Source organism: Cupressus sempervirens, chromosome 4, assembly GCF_028749045.1.
Source record: "Cupressus sempervirens isolate cs-2001-9-10 chromosome 4, ASM2874904v1, whole genome shotgun sequence".
In the NCBI taxonomy this organism is placed as follows: Eukaryota; Viridiplantae; Streptophyta; class Pinopsida; order Cupressales; family Cupressaceae; genus Cupressus; species Cupressus sempervirens.
The window spans coordinates 205,149,620-205,172,164 of record NC_143121.1 but is presented as its reverse complement, the minus strand read 5'-3'; positions in this window follow the sequence as shown (position 1 = coordinate 205,172,164).

Genomic DNA, 22,545 nt, shown 5'->3' with positions numbered 1-22,545 from the left:
CTAATCTCCATCCCACCATCAATAAGTTTAGGAATCTCCTTAGTAAGGTCTGGTATTTCAGCAATAACCACCAATTGCTCTACAGGTTTCACATCAGACTCCACAAACTGATCAAAACCAACCTCACATACCATTTTTACCCCCTCTACAACCTTGTTATGTCATTTCCTCTCACAAACAAGTCTTTTAAATGGCCAAACAACTCTCTTCTGGATTGATAGACTCCAGCTTAAAAAATATCTATACAATTCAACCATCCCATCATTAACTCGATTAGCCAAACTAGCTTAAAAATGAAAAGACATCTAAAAAAGCCTCTTCTTCACCACATCATAGAGATTTGCAATCATCCTATGGTCTAATATTTTCAAAAGTCTAGGAACATCGATCTACAATAGACATCACACAAACTCTCTATGATCATGTTCCAATAAGCTCAACCTTCCATTGTTGCATCCATCAATCCATCTGCAACTCCTCTACAATTGTAAGTCAAAACCATGATCTTCCACCTCACAACCAAGTTATTTAGGACTCCAAAAAGAAAAATCCACCACAAGATCAAGATATTCCTAAATTAACTTCTCCAACCTAAGGTCCTAGTGCAAACTACCTCAACTTGAGCGATCTATATACACACTCAAGAAAAACTTGGCTCTAATACCATCTAACACAATGCAAGGTAGGAGAATTCCTAAAGGAGATCTCCTAGCCCCCAACAAATAACTACATGATGGAAAAAATACAACAAAGAAAGATTTGATACCAATTTACAACTCTTTATTCATAAAATAACTATTACATGCAATGTACCAGGTTGTAAGGCCTTCCCAGTTATGACCAAACATAATAGCAATTACAATAAAAGTTCTACAAGATCCCTCAAGATCCAACTCAAACACTAGCTAGTCCAGATCCACACTATAGTAGAAACCTCCAAGGAAGATCTAAACTAGTGCTCGCAATCCAACCAAGCAATCTCCTTGTTTCCCAAGCCTTAACTACTATCTCTACTCACAAACTCACAACTCCACCACAATCCTATTGTAAATAACCTCACGTTCAATGGTTGATTTGCATACTTAGGAAAACTTTCCCTTTAGCTACTCTTTAGTTCTCACTCTAAAGTGAATTCCACTCCACTCTCTAGTTATACCCAACTAAGCCATAGGTTGGCCTAGCCCAATACAAATTAAAATAAACCCTTACATTAAATGCACATGTAAGCCACAAGTCAAGTGCAACACATATTAAATACCTAGAACCTAAAAAAAATGCTCAAGTCAACATAAGAACAACTTGGTTAACATAGAACCAAGACCAAACTGAGCATCAGAGAAACCACACCAACTATCATCATTTCACCAAGCATAACCAAACTCCCATATTATATGCCAAGAAACACCTTTATAGACCGAGTGCCTTCAACAACCAAACTCTTTCAAAGACCAAGAAACTCGAGAAACACTATAACCAATCTTCACCGAGCTCCTAGTGTGTGTTGAGTTCTCAAAAGCATCAATGAGCACCTTCAATGACCGAGTGCCCCAAGCTATGACAAGCTCCTTTGATGACCGAGCACCTCCAGGATTGCCAAGTCCATTCATCCTCCAAATTCTCAACCAAGAACTTCCAAGAGATAATCGACTAACCTCTATTGAGAAACTCTTCTTCAACCGAGTATCAGTCCAAGCACCCTCCAAAGAAACTACTGAACCTAAACACCAAAGTAGCCACTGAGAAAACCCAAGATGCTCTTGCATCATCACCTTTTTTTTACGATCAATTATACATTTTCATCATGATATTATATTTTCTTTATTATTCAATTTATTTTTATTGTTAATGTTGTTATAGAAAAATGCATATCAATTATGTTAAAGAAAAAAGAGTAACAATCAAACGATAAGATACATCAAAGGAAACAAAAAGTAAGAGTATATGAGGAGATTGTATGAAGGTATGTCATCTAAATTTATAATGTATCTAATTAACCTAATAAAAATGATTAACATGAAAAAAATTAAATTAATGTGATTGATGAATGTAATGCACCTAATAAATTAACATACATCTAAAGAACACACACCATTCAATTTTATTTGATTAATGAGCCTAATAAAGATGAAGAGCATGCACCAATCTTAACACTTTCTCAACTTATTTGTAAAAACCTAAATTTTATAATTGAAAATTTGATGAAATCATTTTGAAGCCTATATAGGAAAAACTTGTGAAAGATACTTTAGAAGAATCATTAGGAGGATGTAGAATATCTATTTTGAAATCTTAAATCAAAGTATATGATTCTATTAGTTGTTGAAATGGGTTAAAATATGAAATTTAGAGGAGAAATACAACTTTTGGGGTAAAGAAAACCTATAAAAAAGGGGAAATGAAATCACATACTAAATATGCTAATATTACTCAACATGTCCTCACATAAGTCACAATGAAAAATTAAATGGAAAATTTAAAGTTTAATTACCAAAACAAGAAAGTCATTAAGGATAAGTAGAGCAGCATTACACTATGCCTTAGAGAGATGGAGTGAATTGGGGATCCTACAAATATTTTTGTTGGGAATTCTTGGGTAGACTTTGAAATAAAGACATGTATATTGTTGATCCACTAAGAACATCAATCAAATTTTTTTGGCATGGCAACCTAAGGGTTTCACCTAACCAAGGAGATGTTAATGCGATCAGATTTCCACAATCCATGATAGTTATACTAAGTTTCTTGATTAGATTGTGTGAGGATTTTTTCATCAACGTTTTGAATCACACTATGTAATCCATCATCAATTTACATTGTTTTACACCTCCTGCTCTCTCATCTTGATAATGGATCATGTAGTGTGATTCGAAATATTGATGAAAAAATCCTCACACAATCTAATCCAGAAACTCAATATAACAAGGAGATGTTGTTAGAAGGTAAATTGGATCTAGAAATCATAAGGTACATCCAAGAAACTTTTGAGATATGACTCAAGCACAATTTTATGAAAGGCATCTTCAAATATTTCCACAAATTAAAATCAGTCAAATATTTCTTGAAATGAAGAAAGCATTTATATTAATATTAATCACTCACATATTAAATGTTATTGTATTGTTCATACTAAATTTTCCATGCCTTATGATATTTATCATCATGTATGTTGTACTTTGCAAACTAACATTTATTTATATGAATATGGTCTACGAGCACCTCTATAGTCATAAGGATAATTTATTTTAGATTTTCTATCTGAACAAGTTGATGGATACATTTATTATAAGATTATGTGTTTGAAAGATTTTCTCTACAAAGTTTTCAAGAGAAATTTCATAATACATATATTTGTTGTACAAGATAGGTAATTATATGAGAAATCACTATTGTGTAAGGAAACTTTTCCCTCAAAATCATACACTAAAACATCAAGAAAAAATGTAACCTCTATATTTGCATTCTCTAGAAGTTACAATTTTTGTACATAGAGAGTATCACTTCTATATCTGTTACAATCATACTAATTCATTATAGTTTGTGTAAGAGTGAATCTTATAGTTTTCTATGAGAGGCTTATAAGGGAAAGAGATATAGTTTATACAACCAAAAAATAATATTGATGGGCAATTGGATCTCACAATTTGATATTGCAAGGATGTTTTACTAGTTCATTAGGATGCATTTGAAAAAAGGTGTGAAACTTTTTTGTAATTTCATTGAGCTAGGGCATGAAAAGGGAAAGTGAGACTCGCTAGGAGCACATGTAAGAAAAAGATATTGCTAGAGAGGAATTGAACTATGAAGGTGGCATAATGTTAATAGATATATAAATGATTGTGCAATGGTTTAACTCTACAATGGGACTAAGTAATGTAATTAAGTCTATGGTTTGTATATATTTTTGGTTGATATGCGAATCTAAAATTAAAAATATCTTGATTATTCTACTCTTATAGCCTCAGGTGACATGCATTAATTTAGAAGTTCAAATGCAATGTCATTAGCTATTTATACTAGATAAATTGTATGATTTTTTATCTTCATACATGAACTTTCTATTGGAGGAATGCAAACCAAAAGAATGGGTTGACTAATGGTCTTGTAGACATTTGTAACCTCTTGATACATATCAAATTCCTAGTGTACTATAATTGAACAAAATTCACACATCACTAGGATTTGACCATGTTTCTAATATAGTTGAACTAGACAATTCTTTAAATTTATTTCTTATAAATTAAATTTTAAACTTATTTACTACACCTTACATTTATTTTGGTATTAAATTGTCCTTCTATAAAATGAGAGTCATGTGTATATAGTTATTGTGTATGAGAATAATGAAGAAGTAATAAATTGATTATTGTGTTGTTCTATTGAGACCAAAATAAAATTGACAACTATAGTCATTGATGGAGAAAATATTGATTATTCAATGTGATCCATTTTTTTGACAATGACATGGCTTATACATTACTCTATCAAAAAATCTAGTGTGTAGCCTTTGAGGACTTTGATATCTATTAAATTGATTTTATTACAATTTATGTTGATTTTGGTATTAAATTATCTTTCTATAAATGCATGTACCCCATAAAAAATTAGTGCATAATTTTTTGAAGACTTTGAGACACATAGACATATTCTCCATTAGTCAAACCTTTTTTGTGATAAATATTTGATTTATTTAGTATTGCGGCAGACCTCTAAACAAGAATTTATGGAAAGCTTTTAATTTTGATCATGAGACAATACATGACACAATAAGGCTTAGCTTTTGTCTAGAAGATTCATTTGATTAATTTTGGGCCATCTAGAAGAATGATTCCACAAAATGGTAAAATAAGCTTGATAGTTTAATATATATGTTTTGGAAAACATTGTAAATTCAGTTTTTTGTATATACAAATGGCCATAAGGTGCTCTATTTACATGTTTCCAAGTCACATTTTTTAATAAATAAATGATAATGAGTTGTAATATGCATATTTATATGCAAACTTTTATGTGTAAATAATAATGTGTTGTTATGTGCATATTTAGATGGAAAATGTTGCTTTTATAAGTGGTCATAGGGTTGAATATCAAATATGAAGAGGCAAACAAATTTATATTGTAATGTGTATCAATTAATTATAAATAAATATTGAATTTTCTACCATTATATTTTTATATCCTAATGTGTGTCATTTCATTATTTCCTAATGTGTACCATTTGTGTAATAAAGTGAAACAATGTTATCATTATGGAAACTACAAAAAGTGTTGTCTTCATACCTCCAAGTGGTAATTATGAAAATTTCAAGTCTTATTTCAACTTAATGCTTAAAATGAGATCTTAGTATCATTTTGTGACATTTTATGTTCAAGGTAAGGTGTCATGATGGCTGAGGGATTGAATGGAATAGACTTCACAAATTCACATTACACTTGAGAAATATATATACAAAAATTAAAATAAGTTAGTTTCCACTCAAAAACTATTCTAAGGAAATTGTGATGTGTGATAACTATCATGTCTATATATATTTAGCTAGTAGTTTAAGAAATTCATTATCTACTTACATAGAACATGAAATATAGAAAGCAGGAGGTTATTCTTGTTGGAAATTTGTTCAGTGCTTCCCTTAGGATGTGTGACAAGGACTTAACCACCTCCTATGTATTATAATTTGAGTGCTTGTATCGAGCATTGATGAGTCAATCTTCTGGTGCAACAACAAACCCACTCTAAGAAGTGGTACTAGAGTTTGGTCACAGGTTGGAATCCTCAAACCCTCGAGTAATGTTGTGGGGGAGATTGTTGGAAATTTATTCACCCCTCCCCTTGAGATTCATGACAAGGGATTCATAACCTCTTGTGTATTATAAGTTGAGTGGTTGTATCAGGCATTGACAAATAAGTCATTTGGTGCAACAACAACCCCACTCTAGCAATTCTTTCAAGGGAACACACTTGTTGTAGGAGATAATATATGGGTATATTTGTATGTAAATTTAAATTTGGTCCACCCCTATCTAGTGATTTTCATGATTGCATGTTCCTATTTTCTTGAATTTTTTTCTATTATACATATTTTAAGTTTAAAGTAGTCAAAATTGGGTGGCTAGTCCATAGAGTTAACAAAGTGATAGAATCAGTATTAGATGATGAGAAGCCTATATACCAACAAACAACACACTAGCCAACCATGTTTAAATAAAAATTAAAAACATAATAGCATGAGCATTCAATAAACAACTATCTAACCACCTATTGTAGATAGTAATTAGACTCTAACAAAAGCAACTAGTAGTATAGATGTCCTTAGTAATAAAAGTTTCCATAATCCAAATAACAACCATGCTAAGCTTGAGTAGAAAAAGAACTAACAACAATAAGCAATCAACAATAAGCAACCAAAATATCACGATACCATAAAAAATTGAAATTAATTAATAACTTGTAATGCATGAAAAAGCATTGGTTCATCTTAAACATTCATATTTCATCATTTACTTGAGAGATTAGTGAATATATCATTTTTCATTTGATATGAGATTAGTGAATATATCATTTTACATTTGATATTTGAAGATAATAGTTCAATTATTAATTCTAGATTTAGCTTTGATTCACTAAATATTTCTAGATTAATTGTGCTTTCATTTATTATATGTGTAGAATTATTTTTAATCAATCCAAATAAATTAACCAGCTTATTTTTTTCTACAGATTATTTAATGAGGTTTGGCAATAGACCTTTGCTCCTTATATTAATGTACTTTTAACTATCACTCCACTACTAAGAACACCACTTGTCTTAAAATACTATGAACAAGCTTTTTCATTTCATACAATTTAATCTAATAGGATTTATCACTCTCCTACCCTTCATGTTACTCTTCTAGTGAAATTGAATTAGTTCTCCTCATCATGAATTATTGTTTCTCTCACATTACTTTTTTGTGAACAAACATATCTCTCAAATGTGTCCCCCATAAGAAATTTGTTCCATTTTCTTCATATCTCCATGCTCTCACTCATATATTTTTGGAATTGAAATTCTAAACATTTTTTTCCCTAGCTTACATTCTTTCATGACACTCTAACATGAACATTTTACCTTCTTCTCACTACATGTCATCTACTCCACTTTCACCCTATTTTCCTTTCAATGCACTCTAACTTAATCATTTCACCTTTTTCTCACTACATACCTTCTCCTACATGTCATCTACTCCTCTTTTACACTCTTTTCCTCTAATATCCTTCTATGCTACTCTAGCAAAGGCCATCACCATCATTTATAAAACTGCCACACATCTACCTATATAGTTGAATTGTTATTTTAACATACCTACCAACATTATGATAATCACTTGAAAATATTTAAATCTTAATATCTAATATAAAGACCAAATAATTCTACCACTTTCTTCGCAACTTCTTTAAACTACATTTTAACAATGATAGTTACTTCATTATATAATAATATAATGTGACAAATACTCTTTCTAAAAATTCAACTCCATTATGTAGACATGAAGTTTCCTAAATATTTTAAATTTAAAAAATAAAAAAACATTCTTTCTCACCAGCTACCTTCTTCTTTCTCACTAGCTACCTTCTTGTACATAACCTCTATCTCTACCCCTTTCTTCAACCTTTCTTCTATAGTTTTATAACGTGTTCCATAATTGTCGTGTACAAACTATCTAACCCACCATGTAAATCGGCTTGCCACTTTTATCATCCGTTGTCATGTACAAACTATCAAACCCACTAATTAAAGTAGCTTGCCACTTTTATCGTCCCAACTAACACTAAATAATCATATAAAAAGGATTTCAAACCATAATCTTCAATATAGAAACAAATGACCCTATCACTTTAATCATAACCATTTCTCCATAATTGAATGAAATTACTAATCTGAATTAACTAATAATCTTTTTCAGCATAAAGGATAGATTGTGGACTGTGCTTCGAAAAGAAGTTGACGTCACATATTTTACTTCGTGGAAATCTCGTGTCAGAAACCACTTCCGACCGGTTTAAAGTATTATATCCAGAGCGGTCTGTTTCTTCACAGATCCATCACTGTTTCGTAGAAGTGATTGTGCCATCTATTTATGACCCGTTTATCTGTCGTGGGGTTCAATTCTTAATAAAGATTAACTTCTCTTCTAAGCAAAGTCCATAATAAATGATGAAAATACTGGGTTTTTGTGCGTCTAAACATTTCAAATATTACAAATTTCCCCAACTCCGTGTTCTAACCGCTACAGTAATGACATAAAGAGAATTGTACTCGAGATTCGACGTGGATTCCAAAGCAAATCTAATTGTCCATCATTACTGTACAATATACTTTTGGTGAGGAGTTATTTTTCACTGACAAACCTGACTTGTGCCCACAATGTAGTGGGACACATTTGATTTTGTTTTTGATAGTGACATGACTCTTGTACAGTCTTTATAATTGTCAATTTATTTTCTAGCTTCACTTGTGTCGAAACATCGATGGAATGAAGTGGAGAATCGAAGAGTAAAGTTAAAGTAAAGTAAAGCAAAGCGTGTAACGTCTATTGCACGACATTCTCAATTTCCCACGTATTTCTCCAGTTGTTTAGCACTATTATGCGAATTTTCTTAATTTCCAAGAAAATCAGATTAGTCTCGACTTGTAGTCACTTACTCTAGAGGCTATGTGAAAAATAATATTATAATAACTGATTATTAATCTTCTATCTTCTATCTCACGTACTTAGGTCTGTTTGGTTGCGGGGATAGGAATTGAGAAATTCGAATTGTTTTTCTGGATTAGGAATTGGTTTTCTTTGTTTGGATAGAAAAAATAGAAATTAGAACTTGATTTTATTGGAACTGTCCTTTGAAAGATGATGAACAGATGTTTATCCAACCCCATCTGCCACTGTTGAATTACATAAATTTTGATATGAGAATCAGGAAAAAAAAAAATGTTAAAGAATAGAAGGCAGATAAGGCCTGAGATTATTATAAAGAAGCGAGAGTTGACTGGCGGTTTGCAAACCATGTGTACAGTAATAGCAGACCGTTATGCAACAAAGGCAAAATGTTGAAATAGAGAATAAATCTAGAGCGCCCCTGCATATTGCAGAGCTTTCACGGGGGCCACCCAACAGCCCGCCTTCACAGGTCACGATTTCACGATAAAATCTTATGTAACTTCTCAAACCCTTATAGATCTTGAATATATATTTTTTCAGTATCATCAGTTTGAAAATGGTCATGATTTTTCATTTTGGGGAGCTCCAACAGGAAGTTATAATGAAGTGGATCAGAAAAGATTTTCAAATAAGAAAAATTCAAAATGGGAATGGGAATAGCAATTCCAATTACAAGTATTTTGGAGAATGGACAAATGCTTATTTTGGGGCAAAATGGGAATACATATTCCTATTCCCAATTCTAATTTGGCGCAACAAACAAAGAATTAAAAACAAATTATAATTTTCTATTCCTATTCTGGTTGCATTCCAGCAACCAAACAGACCCTTATTTAACTTAAAGGTTCATAAGGTAGAACACTTGGTGAAGGTTTTGCGAAGGAATTGCAAGCTTTGGGTTTAACCATGGAGGAAACTCTGTTGTTAAGCACACTCAGGTTGGAGTAGTATCGGGATGGGTGACCTCCCGGGAAGTCCTGGTGCTTCACCCCTATGAGCATCACCTAGATCCAATTAGTGCTAAGTGTTCCATTTATTCTCATGAGAGATGGATTCATGTTGAATCACTACTCATGAAACATAGGTCAATGAGTTTGACTCAAAATGACACAGTTAAATTCTGATAGTAATATCGCAACTTATTTAACTGTAAAAAATTAAGTCAAAGCTAATGTTGATAAATAACACAATTACAACTTCACCAATAAATACAAAAAGAAAAAATCAATGCAATAAACACAATATTTTTGAAAAAACTGTCATTGAAAAATCCCTAAGTGAAAACCAGTTCTACAGATGAGGTATTATAATATACTTTAGCAAATCAAGAGGTAAAAAAATCCTTAACTCTTACTAGCAGAACTGTGACAACCTATCAATTTCTCTCACTAATATTCCCCTACCGTTGTTCCCAACGCTATCACTATGTCCCTTGCTAACACTACAAGACTATTTTCTATCACTGTAAATTATTTCTCAAACTTGTATTCTTCTAATGCCCCTTAACTCCCTTTTATACTATTCCTATTGGAAAACCAACGGCTGAGACAAATTCTCAATCAACAGACAAGATTTAAAACAATTTAACAACCCTAACCAAGTTGGTTTCTAGTTGTTTCTAAAAGGAGTCAATATTTAATATATATTTGTCACTACTCTAACTAATTAGTTAGGAAAACTATTATTTACTAAATAATAGCTTGTGGATAAACAATTTTCCAAAGCTAACAAACTAACACTCCTTAGCGAGGAAGCTATTCTACATGACACCCAACTTATCTATGAAGAAAAATAATTTTTCCTTTCCCAATGTCTTAGTCAGAATGTTTGCTAACTAGTACTCTGTAGGTATGTACTATAGATAAACAACCCCCCTTGTACACAATCTTCGCTGAAGTGATATTTGATGTCTATATGTTTAGACCTATCATGAAACACTAGATTCTCAGACAACTTGATGCAACTCTGATTGTCACAGTGTATCACGCTTATCTTCTAAAGCCGTATAGCTTCACATGTCACCATGCTAGCTACTATATATTTTGCTTCTACTGAACTCAGAGCCTTAAAATTCTACTTCCTACTAAACCAAGAGACAACTCTTGTTCACAAATTGAAAAAACACCCTGAAGTGCTCCTCTTATACATTGCACTTCTTGCCTAGTCAATGTAAGTATAACATATCAATTTAATACCTTCACCTTGAACATATGTGATCCCATACTCACCTAACTATGCAAGTAATAGAGCACATGCTTAGTCGTTGCCCAATGTATTCTCTTTAGTTCAACCATGAACTGACTAATAGAGTTTTCTACAAATGTTATATTTGGTTTGGTGTTGACCAAATACATAAGTGAATAAATCAACTGCCTATATAAGGTGGGATCTGCATCCTTCTCCCTCGATGTATCTACCTTCCTCTAATTAATGATCATGGTTTTAGACATTGCTTTGCAATCCTCCATCCAAAATCTCTTCAAGATTTCAATGCAATATTTTCCTTGACCAAGGAAAATTTCTCCATTTGCCTACCACACCTCCATGCTTGGAAAGTAGTGCATGTCCCAGATCCTTCATCTCAAATTTTTCTGCAAGGTCCCTCTTTCAACCCTGTATAAGCCTTAGTGAACCTATACGAAACATGTCATCCACATAAAGAAAAAGAATGAGAACCTATTCAAAATGTAATGAGTAACTGAGAGGGGAGGGGTGAATCAGTTACCATAAAAAAATTTCAAGTCCCATAGATGTCAATTTAAACTTTTCACTTGATAATCCAATTCCTTACTCTACTCGGTTAGAACTAAATACTTCTTTGTAGCTCAGTTAACAAAGCACTCTTATGATATTAATGTGTTTTAACCTTTAGTAACTAAGTTGTAGAAACATAAATCATACAAAAAATAACATGAACACAAATGACACCAAGATTTAACATGGAAACCCAATTTGCGAAAACTACCAATGCAAATAGTTACAAATTTTCACTCTTCTGAAGGGAGCCATGTTAGGAGCCAACACTGTTGAAGGTTACAACACATACAATTAAGTATGACCTTGTTAGAGGATTTAGTTCACCCTGTTAGGAGTAGCCTTGTTAGAAGTCTTCAAACACATCAATCTAGAAATGCCACCTTGTTGGAGGATTTGCAATATGATAGTTAAGTCAACTTGGTTAAAATATTTTCTTCACTGCTACAATGGTTAGAGAATAACAATGATTTGACTTGATTAATGAAGCAATTGACTTTGCAAATTTAGATTTTTGTTCTAGCTTGACCTCTAGGTCCACAAGAGGAATGTTATCTTGGCATCCATTTGATGAATCTATAATACCTAGCAACTGGAGCAAATGTCTCATAGCCTATTCCCTCCTTCTAAGAGAAACCATTTTCCACAAACCTTTACATGTATTTCTTGATGCTACCATCTACACTGTGATTTATTTTATAGAGCCAACATGAACTAACTATTGCCCTATCTATTGGTAGAGGTACTACCTCCCACACATCATTTTGCATTATTGAGGAATGTTCTTCAACCATATCATCTCGCCATACTTGATGCTATGCAATCTCCTAATAGATGGAAGGCTCACTATCTACCAAGTCACTAACTAATGCCACATAGTCATTGAACTTGGTTGGTTGTCTTTGTTGTCTAGTATTCTTCCTAGGAGCTCCCACAAACTCCTGGGTATCCCTTTATATATTTTGAACCTCATGGTTCCTATTGCCAACTATAGAGGATGAAATGTCAACCTGTATATCCTCTTGATGCATTTCGTACCGCACTAGTTGCTCCACATTCTACAAATCTTCACTATTTTAGCCTACACTCATACTGGTAACTGTACTTGAGCTTGGTTGCCCTTGAATAGGCCTTGGAGCTTCTACTAGCTTCTCACTCTAATCATATGTTGGAATATCTATGGACCTTCTAAATGCCTTGTCCTCCATGAAATTTACATCACATTTGACAATAATTCTTCTAGTCCTTGGAATTAAAATCCTATATGCCTCTAAGGTTTCATTGTACACAAAAAAGTACCCCCTCTCTCCAGTCTGACCTAACTTGGTATGTGTATCGCATGGTACATGACAATATGCCAAAATACCAAATATTTTGAAATGACTAACATTATTCTTCTTACTTGTGAAATCTTCCTTTGGTGTCCTTGTCCCTACTACCTGTCGTGTAACCCTATTCTGAATGTATTCTGTTGTACTACATGCCTCTTTCCATAAGTAGTCAGTCATGTCTTGGTCATGTAGTGTGTCCCTTGTTGCCTCTAATATAGAATGAATCTTCCTCTCAATTACTCCATTTTTTTAGGGATCATAAGGAACAATCCACTCTCTCTTAATTTCTTCTCTAGTACATGTCTCTTGGAATTTATTTCCTTTGTACTTTTCTCCATTGTTTGACTATGGAACCTTTATCTTCCTTCTTGTTGAGTTGTCCACAAGAGCCTTGAACTCTTGGAAGTGACTGCAAACTATTAGAAATTTGTTTAGTGCTCTCTTTACGATTTGTGATAAGGACTTAATTTCCTCCTTTGTACTATAAGTTGAGTGGTTGTATTAGGAATTGACACATCACTCTTTTGGTGCAATGGAAACCCTACTCTAACAAGTGTTATCAAAGCTTGGTCATAGGTTTGAGTCCTCAGAGCCTTGAGTAATGCTGAGAGGAAGATTACAAGAAATTTGTTCAATTCTCCCCTTAGGATTCATGACAAGGTCTTAACTACCTCATGTGTACTATAAGTTGAGTAGTTGTATCAGGCATTGACAATTTGGCATAATGATAAATTCTTCATTGATGTCAATGGAGGAGATGAGCACACAAAAAACATCTTACATAATGGGGGTGATGAGCACAAAGAAAATATTCTCTATAATGAGGGAGATGAACCTAAATGAGAGTATGTACATGAAAAGTGTCTTCTTTTATGGGAGAGATGAATAGTCTTCTACATTGGGGGAGATGAATATATATTGTATAGTATGAATGAAGATGATGCCAAAGGGGAACAATACATTTTGTGGTATGACAAGATGAGAGAGATATAGAAAGAAGAAATTGATTAATGTTAATAGGGGGAACCATTGGAGGTACGTTGAGTTATATCAATGGGGATAAGTGTGAACAATTAATGCTCATCTATGAAAGCTAAGGAAACACAAATGGAGATTTATTTTGGTAGCTTTGAGATTTTATTGATGAAGAGGATTTGAAAAGAGGATGACTACAAGAGTAGTAACTGATTTGGTATTCATGGACTTGGATGTTTTTCATCTATGTTTCCATAAATGTAAAAGGGGGATATTTTTAGTAATGAATTCTGATGCTACTCCTTTGGAGGAATATACTAAGTAGTTGGGGAGATTATATGATTGACATGTTGCATTCATGACCATGTTTGTCATTGATGTCAACATAGTATTGTTATGTATAAACTATTAGATTAACAAACATAGATCAAGATAGTTTAGTTCATGTTTGAAAGATGAAGGTTAGTGACGATAAGGATATATTCTATAGTGAGTCTTTAGTATGCATCTAAGTGCGCGAGAAGAGATATGAAGATAGGTTGCAGTTATGTGATGTTTGGTTAAGACTATTATGAAATAAAGCATTTGAGTAGTGATTTTTTATTATCGAGTTATATCTTTTAACATGGATCATATTATCTTGATCTATGAGGTTAGACAAAGGAAGAAGACATCTTCATGGTATCATGACCAAGTGCATGAGGTCCAATATAGTGTGTGTGAGAGTATGCAATTTACTATGAGTCGCCAGTATTGTGTAATTGTAAAATGGATGTTTATCTCAATGAGTTCCTAATATAATTAATTGGGAATGCCACAAGGCTGACTCAAGGATTTTTTTGAGGACATGGTATAAAGGAAGGTTATTTTCCTTTTCTTTATGTGTGATTTGAAGTCATTGAGGTTGAGGTCAAGAGAGAAAGAGCATAGTACTTGGTAAATATGAGTAAGCTATCTAGGGGATTATTAGATGTGAAGTTTGTGATCTGGTATCGAGATCATGGAAAGATGATTGGTTCGATAAGAGGATAGAAAGAAGAAGTACAAATTATATTTTGTTTTGTCATTCAACAAGGAATAATACTGAGGTCAGTTGGGCAATGAGTTCGGTGGTGTTTCCCTAAAGTTGTCCTTCTATCTTCCACAACTCCTAGTAGGGTTTTAATCTCCTATTAGGGATTCAAAGTATCCTAACATGGACTGATATATACTAAATGTATTTCATAAATTCCTAACAGAGTCTATCCTCTTAAAATGAACTTTTATATTAGTATATCATTTTGTGGCTATTATCTCCACTAGGGTTTTCCTCTGATCAAGGGTTTCCTTAGTTAATAGATCTAGTGTTATTGTGTACGTGCATCTTCTTATGGTTGCTGATTACATTTCTCACATGGTTAAGGTTTAATAAGGTTGATAATTTTTTTAATATTTGGATAATTGATTCACCACCCCTCTTAGTTATCTTGGTGGACTTTATATTCTAATAATGAAAACCTCATCCTTGCTCTTCAAAATGTATATCTAGGTCTTTCTAGAAAAATCACCAACAAAAATAACATATTACTCATATCCTTTAAGAGACTTCATTGACATTGGTCCACAAAAATTTGAATGTACTAGATCAAGAACACCTTTAGATCTAGTGTCACTCCTTGGAAAAGATTCTTTCCAAACATACACCCCTTACATACATCATCATGCTTTGTGCTCACCTCTGGAACACCTATCACTGTCTCACAAAGAAATTTAATTGCTCTATGATGAATATGGCCCATCCTCCTATGCAATAGCCCTTCAATATCTTTAGGAATATTTCTACTCCTAAGTTCCACAGGAGCATCAAACTGTAGCCTATAAAGGTGATCACACTTCACTCCAATAGTTATGGGTGACTTCCAATTCTTATGCTTGATGAACATGTGTCCCTTTAAAGAGAAACTTTTACCCTTTATCCTGAAATAAAGATACAAAAATCAGATCTATACCTAAGCCTATCACATGCAACACATCATGAAGTGGAATTATCTTTCTATTCTCCCAGTGAAATTGAATAGTGCAGGTTTCTGAACTGAGTTGAATTTGGACAAGTTTCCCATAGAAATATGGATAATGGTGTTCTCCTCCTTATAAATTAAAGAGAAGTACTCTCTAACTCATGTCATATGAAATGACGCTCCACTATCTATATACCAAACACACTATGAGGTTGACATAACCATACAAGATATGAGTGCAAACTCATCTTCTATTCTACTGGAGAGTTCTTCTACATGCTGAAGCTTTCACCTCCTTCTTTCCCTTCTTCCTTTATGGGAAATCACTAACATAATGACCATACTTTTGACAACCAAAGAACTTGATCTTAGATATGTCCTTCTTCTTCTTCTTCTCACTTTGTGTATTTCCTAGACCCCTTTTTTTCTTTCCCCTTCCCCTCTAAGGCAATGTTTTGTTGTTCCATCTCACTTTTTTGACTCTTGTTGGCCCCATTGAAAAGATTTAGTCTAAAATCCTCCTGATTGAAATCCCTCAATAGTTTATACCATCTCAATAAGGTATCTCATACACTAACAACTTGAAAAAACACACCCCACTACTTTGTAAACCCATTTAGGGCCATTCTCACTAGCTCATCGTCGTTGGGACTATCTCTAGCAATTGCTAACTCATCCTTGACAAGTCTAAGCCTAGTGGGGTAACTTGTGATGTCTTTTTCCTAGTTCATCAAGGTGATCTTCAACTTATCTCTGACAATCATCTTTGTTTTGGTGGTAGAATTCTAGTACATATTCAAAATGGCATCCCACATCTTCTTCATTATATCTAGCTCCATGATATGTGGAACAATATAGTCCTTGACACCATCAAGGATTATCTTCCTTAGCTTGGCATCATCCTTCTTATATGTTTCAAGTTGTATCACATCTATAGGTATAAATACAAAACTAGTAACATAATGCTTGATACCATTTTCTTCTAGAAATAAGGAAAGTATTGCCTTCTAGACAACAAAATCTTAGGCACCATCCAATCTGTCTTGATCTCTCAAACCTGTTGAAGCCATTTGAAGGGATTAAAGCAATAATAAATGTAAAGAGATCAACCTAAGTTTTATAAACCCTTAATTTCTTTCCAAGGGAAATACTTCTCTACCCTCAACATTGCTTTGATACCATTTGAAAATTAATATTGTAGTCACTGATTCTTAATCTCCTATCTCAAGTGATTATTTTACTACCAAAAACTAATCCAAAGCTATCATTGATAAATAACACAACTACACATTCACCAATAAATACTGAAATAAATAAGCAATACAATGAACACACTATTTTTGGAAAAAATGACCTTGCAAAAACCTCTAAGGAAAAACTAGTGTACAGATGAGGAATTATATTATACTTTAGAAAATCAAGAGATACAAAATTCCTTCCCTTTTATTGGTAGAACTCTTAAAACCTCCCAATTTATCCTGTTGATATTCTGTCATTATTATTCCCATCGCTATCACTACATCCTTGCTAACACTACAAGATTGTTTTCTATCACTAGAAATTCTTTCTCAAACGTGTGTTCTCCAAATGCTCCCCTAGCCCCCTTTTACACTACTCCTATTGGAAAACCAATGACTAATATTGATTCTCAAGCAATGATCGAGATTAAAAACAACTTAACAACCCTAACCAAGTTGGTTTCTAGTTGCTTCTAAAAGGAGTCAATTTTTTAACAAATAATTATCTCTACTCTAACTAATTAGTTAGGAAAACTATTATTTACTAAATAATAGCATGTGTAAAAATAACTTGCCAAAGATAATAAACTAACAACCAACATAGGAAAAAGACATAAATAATTGAAAAGGAACAAAAATATCATATTTAATGCCTAATAAAAAATGGAGGGTAAAAAAATTGGTGATTAGAAGGCTCTCTCTGGCCACATGAAGAGGCACTTTGATGCATTTTGCAATTTTCCAAATATTTCGAGCCTCTCTCCTATACAATGAAAATCATGTGACATTTTTGTCCACTTCTTTGATATGGTAAGGTGTTTTAATTATAGTGATCATTCGTACTAGGTAATCATAATGATATGTCTGTAGGTGGATTTTGAGATACCAATATTGTTGTTGAGAAACAATGTAATCAATAGAAGGTAGTGTGGACAAGTGGAGGGAATCCATCCACAAGGCTCTACCAAAATCAAACTCATGTCAACCATGTGGTTGTGTTGTCTAAGTGTGAGCTTTTCTCAGCTTTTATAATGTAAAGAATCTCATTATATTATTTTAGTTGGAATTAGAAGCTATGCAATTCTTTCTCCAAACAAGTTATTGGAACAAACTCTATTTAATAAGAAAAAGGTATTAATGAATGCTAATCTCATGTCTTAAATCTACATTTCTCTACTTCATCTCAATTTTTTAAACATAATGCTAGTGGTAGAAAGTATGATGTGATGCATCCCTTATTTTTTTATTTGTTTTGTTGTTAAAATTCAACCTCAACACATACTATATACATCAAAATGAAATCATGATCATATAAATGACTACTTAATTAAAAAATATATATTTTCAATCTTTACTTTTAGAAAATAATTAACTTAAAATTACACTCCTAAGAACAAAAAACATGAAAACAATTTTTATTTGACATAAAATCTTTAAATAAATAAAAAGTCCATTAATAGATATTTAAGAGAAATCCTAATTTGAAACCCAAGGGTTTCAATACTAGACTATCATCATTGGGTTCCATGTTTGTTTTTCTAATGATAGTGAAAAAACTACTTACTAAATAATAATAATGGAATTGTGTAATCAATAACCAAAAGGAGAACATAATGTGGCATGTTAGGCTCGTTATTCGTTTAAATTTTGCCAAGCTCATTTCTATTATTTAGATCCACATGGTAGAAAAACTTACTTTATCCTATGTAAATATATAATCAACAAAATATATAGTGAAGTGAAGGAAGGCTCACCATCGAGGCATGAAAGTGGAGATAGAAAAAATTCACTCTATAACGGTCCTATAGTTTATAAAAATAAGATTGAAATAAAATATCATTAAACTAACTCAAGTAACAATGATCAGAAATTAATATTATATGAAAGATTAAAATTTTAAAATTAAATAATAAATTTGGGATCAGATACTTTAAAAAAAATAAAAAAATAATAAAAAATAGTAACAATCTAATTCTAATATTGTTCATAATATTTGATTTTACAAAAACATAGAATAAAATCTCACTTCCTATATTTCATCCCTCGCATTCTCCTTATCTTAAGTCCATAGATTGTAGTACAAAACAATTAAGAGGTCTAGTTTTTAAGGTTATGGTTTCAACTCTTTTGATTCTTTTTCTTTTGTTGTTGATGCATTAGATTCATTTCAAATCCCTGTACCCCTTCATAGCTCGTCATTATCATCAAATCTATAAGGTTTTTTTTTTAGTTTTATAACGGGTTTTTGGATTTGCATGTTGGATATCATTTGATTTTATTTTTGCTCCCTTTTATATTGAAGATTTTTAACTTTATGTGAAAACTCTAAATAGTTAACCCATCACACTAAATTTTCATTTAAAAAATAAATCAACAATAGTCCTCATTTTTAAACCTTTTGATCAATACTTTTCCATAATAATTTTGATGGCCATTTTTTTCCACCAAAGTTTTATGTTATTCAATTGAAGTTATGATATGTTTCTAGGCAGATTTCAATTTCAGTTTATAATGTTTATGTTAATACAGCTGAGAGTAATGAGAGAACAAGAGGTGGATCTAGGATGAGGAAGATTGAAACATGGGTGAAAAGGACTCTTAGTGGCTAGAACAACATTAGGAAGAAATATTATTTATTTCATAGAAAAAAAATATTGGCTCATAAAGAGAGACAATTTTTTTTTTATTGAAACAAAGCAAAATTACAAAGAATAACAGCTACACGAGGTAGCTAGAAGAGAGATTCAACATATAAAAAAAATCACTAAAAAACAACTAACAACTAGCATTACATTGAAAGGACACGACGAAACACTTTGCAAAGGTCCATATGGCAGTTACTTTGAAGCTGATTCACTTAGTTGTTGTAGCTAGGCCATGGACAATGGATTCCTTATAGATAAATATGATATCCAAGATAACAGAAAAGTAACCTGAAAAACTACATCAGAGTACAACATTAAGATGCCCCTTTCCTACAAATAATTCCCTGAAAAAATAGCACTGCATCTAGTTTTCCAAATATGTCTTAAGATAAATTGCCTAATAGAATTAGTAATAACATCATTATGAAGCCCAAAACCAAGGAGATCTTCCTTCCAATTCCATTTATGGTGAAAAATAGCTGAAAAGTTTTTAAAGATAACATTCCATTGCTTTTTCACATAGGGGCAGTTTCAAAATATATGTTTCATATTTTCAGTATACAAACAAAAGGGGCATCTAATTGGTTGTACTGCAATGTATTTTAATTTGTCACCAATAGGTAATTTGTGGTGTAAAACCTTCCATGCTAGCGATTGTGAATCTGCATCAGCTTTGGATTTCCAAACTTGTGCACTTATATTCATCCATCTGTTCATACTAAATCTGCATTTCCATTTCTGGTTGAGATGAGGGAGGATAGACCAATGGGCTAAGGAGCTCAAATATTTTTTCTTAAGTGGAAGATGGTTAAAATGAGATGAAGAGAACCATTTCCAATCTTTAAAAAAGTTGCATTCCCTTAGAGTACATATTTTAATGGACAACTCAAGTGGAACTAATGACTATACAAATATGATAAATGGTTTGTATTTGTAATCTAGAGCAAATTGATTTTTAATCTTCAGCCATGAAGCCCACTCAAAAGTACTAAAGTCCCAAATTTCCTTGAAGTTTCTCACACCTTTCTTGAACAAATAAGAGGCATGCTTTGGAAAGTAAATAGCAAGGGGTAGGCTATGGTATTGAAATAGCTTGTTCCACCAAATAGATGAAGAAGCAAAGCTAAAACCTTTCTGTAAAGAGGAATTATAGGGAACATGTTGCCAAGCCTTCCAAATGGATTCTAGGGGAACAAAAGCCTTGAATTTAAAAAAAGGAGCCATGATGATCTTGTCAAGCCAATTGACTGTCTGTCATTTTTAATTTGCAGCAGCCAGCAACACATGATTATGAACAATAATTTTCCATGGTTCATCTCCTTTAGTAGCTCTCAATATCCATTTTGCAACAAGACACACCCCTTGAGTCTTAGGGTCACCCACTCCTATGCCTTGGTTGAATGCAATGAGACCAAGAAGCACCAATAAATCCATCATTTTCGTCCCATTTAGACCAAAGAAATTTTCAAATAAATTTGTTCAATTCTTCATATTTCCTCTTTGATGGCATCCAACACAATGAATAGTAAACATGGGAAGCAATTAATATTTTATTTGCAACTTGTATTTTCCCTGCTAAAGATAAGAATCTATTATTCCAATTGAATAATTTCTCTTTAAGTTGATTAAGAAACCACTTCCACATGTCTGAAAGAGAAACCCCAATACCAAATCGAATGCCCAAATATCTAGTGATCTCACCATGCCTAATATGCCTCCATTCCTTAGGAATCCACTTTGGAATCTGCTTAGAATGGGTCATCATAAATTCAGTTTTACTATGGGTCAACTAGGAGCCAGAAATAACACAATATAATTCCAATATATCTAATGCATTATTTAACTCTTCTTTAGAATTTTGCAAGAAAAGCATCCTGTCATCAACAAAATGAGAGTTGATAACCACCTAATTTTGAGGAATGGAAATCCCTTTGATTAGATTCAAATGGTTTGCACCATGAAGGAGGTAACCCAAGGCATCAACTGTAAGAATGTATAATAAGGGTGATAAAGGGTAGACCTGCCTAATAGATCGTTGTAATTCAAATGGTGTTGTCAAAGAGTTATTAATCACAATTTGAGCATTTGCATCTTGGAACAACATTTTAACATGTTTTTGTAATTTAGATCCAAAGCCAAACCAATGAAGCATTTTAAGAATGAAATCCCAACGAATTCTGTCATAAGCTTTATCAAAGTCTACCTTGACCAACAATGCATTTTGCCCTAATTTTTGTGCCCATTCAATAGTCTCCCAAGCAAGCATAAGGTTATCCAAAATGAATTTGCCTTTAATAAATCTCATTTTTTCAGGTCTAGCGATACTTTGAACCACTAGTTTAATTCTCATAGCCAAGGCTTTTGCAATAATTTTATATGAAGTGTTTAATAGAGTGATTGATCTCCAACCAACAACAATGTTTTCATTCCTCCCTTTAGGAATCAATTTGATAAGACATCGATTAATATCATTCCCAATGGATCCCTTGTGAAAGGCTTCCAAATAAAGCATGTAAAAATCATCCTTAATATAGTTCCACATAATTTAATAGAATTCAGCAGGAAGACCATCCATGCCTGGGCTCTTGTAAGGTTTCATACAAAAAACAACACGTTCAATATCTTCTAAGGAAAGGATGCGATCCAAATAAAAACTATAGCTGGGATCAATTTTTTGAGGAATGTAATCCTTGACCATCTCTTCTAAGGCTTGTTGCACATCCATCCAATTTGTATCTTCCTTGAATAGATTCTCATAAAACTATTGGAATGTCATAGTAATGTCAGCAAGGTTAGTATGTGTTCCAAACTCATCAGATATTGCACCAATTTTCTCCTTTTTATGCTTATAATCAAGATATTGAATGAAGAATTTAGAGCTTTTATTTCCTTCCTTAATCTAGTGAAGATG